We start from the raw sequence: 3,332 nt of genomic DNA on the forward strand, positions 1-3,332 counted from the left end.
TTAGAGGCATGTTTTCCCTAAATATGCTGCTTCTGAAAGTCAAAGAGTACTTGGTTCTGTGTGCCACAGTTTGAGATAAAGAAGTATAGGCTATGTCAGCTTTTCTAAGTGATTGAACTTGTGTGACTTTCTGTAAGGGAAGTGATTGCATGCTTCATTCTTTACCAGCTCTCTATTTATCCACATCAAAGCAAAATAAAAATTGCTGCAAGTTTAATGTATGTCAAGCCCTATTAGAAATTTAGAACAACCCTCTAAGTTTTGAAGTAGAGTACAATATAATATAATCAACTATAATTAACACATATAATTCACAGAGCCTAGAATTAACCCTGGCTGCTTACTACCCTCAATGTCTCTGAAATCTGCAACTAACTTGCAAAAAAGAATTAGCAAATCCTCTTTCTGAGGTACCTCTGGTTGCAACAACTAAAAAATTAAGTTTCACTGAATTTTTATAAAGTGTTGCATTGTTACCTAACCATGCCTAGTACTCACATTATTTTTTACTGTAACAAGTACAATTTATAAGAGATTGCCTTTTGACTTAAAACTTAATATGTAACACTTTTCTTTTTAATGAGTTTTGGAAGTTTTAAAATCACATAGCAGACATGATCTCCAGCAGATATAAAGAAAGCTGGCTAGTCCTGTTTTGTCTCAAACAGGCTTCCCAGAAGTGGTGAGGTAGATAGAGATTTGAGTAATATGTGAGCAACAGATTACATCTCCGGACTCCACCTGATCAGAGATGGCGACAATGAAAGTATAATTGTAAGCAATTAACAAAAACCATTGGGCAAACCTTCTGCAAAAGAACTCTTTAAACTCTTAAAAAGAATGAAAAGAAAATGGAATCTTTTCACAAACTTTTTTAAACTCCGAGTATACACACACACACACACACACACAGATTGGGGGGGTCTCCAAAATTTTGGATAAATATTCCATTATCTTTTAATTCCAACTAACTGGGAGAGTTTGTGCACATTCCAAAGAAAGGTGACTCAACAGAATGCAAAAATTATTCAGCATTAGCATTAATATGACATGCAAACAAAATTTTGCTGGAAATAATTTAAACAGGGTATCAGCAGTACATAGACAGGAAACTGGCAGGCATTCAAGCCGGATTTAGAAATGATGTGGAACAAGGGGAGTCATTGCTGGCATCAGAGGGATCTTGGTAGTAAGCGGAGAATACAAGAATGACGTTTACCTGTGCTTTATTTACTATGCAAAGGCATTTAACGATGTGGATCATAAGAAACTATGGACAACATTACGAAGAATGGGAATTCCAGAATGCTTAATTGTGCACATGAGGAATCTGTACACAAAGAGACAATCGTTGGAACACAATAGGGGACAGTAAGTGCTTTGAAATTAGGGAAGTTGTACATTAGGTAGGGTGTGTTGCATCCTTTCACCATACAGGTTTAATCTATAGGCTGAGCAAATAATCTAAGACGCTGGACTATATGAAGAACACAGCGTTAGGATTAGAGGAAGGCGCATTAACAACATTCAATGTACAAATGAAACCTTACTTGCTAGAAGCAAACTAGACTTTAAAAACTTACTGATAAAGACCAGAGACTACAGCCTTCAGTGTGGATTACAACTCAATGTAAAGAGAACAAAATCCTCAGAACAATAAATAAGCAACATCATGGTAAACAGAGATAAGATCGAAGTTGTCACTTTGCTTGGACATACAATCAATGTTCATGGAAGTAGCAGTCAAGAAATCAAACGACATTAGAAAAATCTACTGCAAAAGACCTCTTCAGAGTTTGAATGAGCAAAGATGGCACTTTGAGGATAAAGTGTGTTTTACCAAACCCATGGTATTTTCAGTCACCTCATATTTATGTGAAAGTTGGACAATGAGTAAGAAAGTAGAAGAGTGGATGCATTTAAATTATGGTGTTAACAAAGAAGATTGAAAGTACCATGGACTGCCAGAAGAGCACACAACCCTTCCTTGGAAGAACACACCCAGAATGCTCCTTAGAAGTGAGGATGCTGAAACACTGTCTCTCGTACTTTGGACACATTGTCAAGAAGGACCAGTATGTAGAGAAGGACATCATGCTTGGTAAGTGGAGGGTCAGCAACAAAGAGAAAGACCCTTAATGAGATGGATTGACACAGTGTCAGCAACAATGGGCTCAAACATAACAATTGTGAGGATGGCACAGGACCGGGCAGTGTTGCCTTCTGTTGTGTCTAAGGTCTCTATGAATTGGAACCGACTTGATGGCATCTAACTAAAATATGCTATCTATAGAATTAGGTTGTATCTTGAGCCACTCTTGGATATATAAAAGATATTAAACATGCTACCTACCAGCCATCTATCAGTTTTTCACACATACTGTGGTGGCTTGAATGTTGCGGTGTTGCTAGAAGCAATGCCTCCAATATTTAAATACTAGCAGGGACACCCATGGTGGACAGGTTTGAACAAAAATTCCAGACTAACACAGATAAGAAAGAAGGAAAGGCAGACATGAGTGATTATAGCTATTGTTGTTAAGGGCTATCAGTCACTGAAAATCTTATGATTAACAGTGGAGCATTGCCTAATAGAGTGCCAGAAGATAAGCACCTCAGGCTGAAAAGCACTCTAAATGTGACTAGAGAAGAACCGTCTCCTAAAGGTACAGGTGACCTGAATGATGTGAATGGAGCTAAACTTTCAGGAACTTCATTTACTGAAGAGGCACAACTCAAAATGGGAAGAAACAGCTGCAAACATCCATTAATAATCACAATGCGGAACGTAAGAAGTACCAATCTAGGGAAATTGAAAGTTGTCAAAAATGAAATGGAACACATAAACATCTATATCCTAGACATTAGTGGACTGAAATGGATTGGTTTGGGGGTTTTTTTTGTTTTCCCCTTTCACTTTTTATTGTGAATTGAGTAAAGATTAACAGAAAAGATCATCAGCTTTACATTTAAAAAAGTATAAATTTCATTCCATCTCAGTGATTACAGTCCCCTCCCTGCAACAACAGTTACCGCAGTTCCTCCCTGTGGCTTCCCTTTTAAATCTTTATATTTTACAAATGAAGAAAGCAAAAATAGTTCATGTACACATGCGAAACAAAAATACATATTCATTTAAATGTTCTAGGAGCTCTGATAGTGTAGTGGTTACGAATCGGGCTGCTAACATCACGGTCAGCAGTTAGAAACTACCAGCTATTCTGTGGAAGAAAGATGAAGCTTTCTGCTCCCGTAAAGATTTACAGCCTCGGCTAACTAGAATACCTTGGGGAGGAACACGAAACTGCCCAGACCCAAAATGGTGGGGGGAC

The sequence above is a fragment of the Chrysochloris asiatica genome, unplaced genomic scaffold (genome assembly GCF_000296735.1).
Source record: "Chrysochloris asiatica unplaced genomic scaffold, ChrAsi1.0 scaffold00067, whole genome shotgun sequence".
Taxonomy (NCBI): Eukaryota; Metazoa; Chordata; class Mammalia; order Afrosoricida; family Chrysochloridae; genus Chrysochloris; species Chrysochloris asiatica.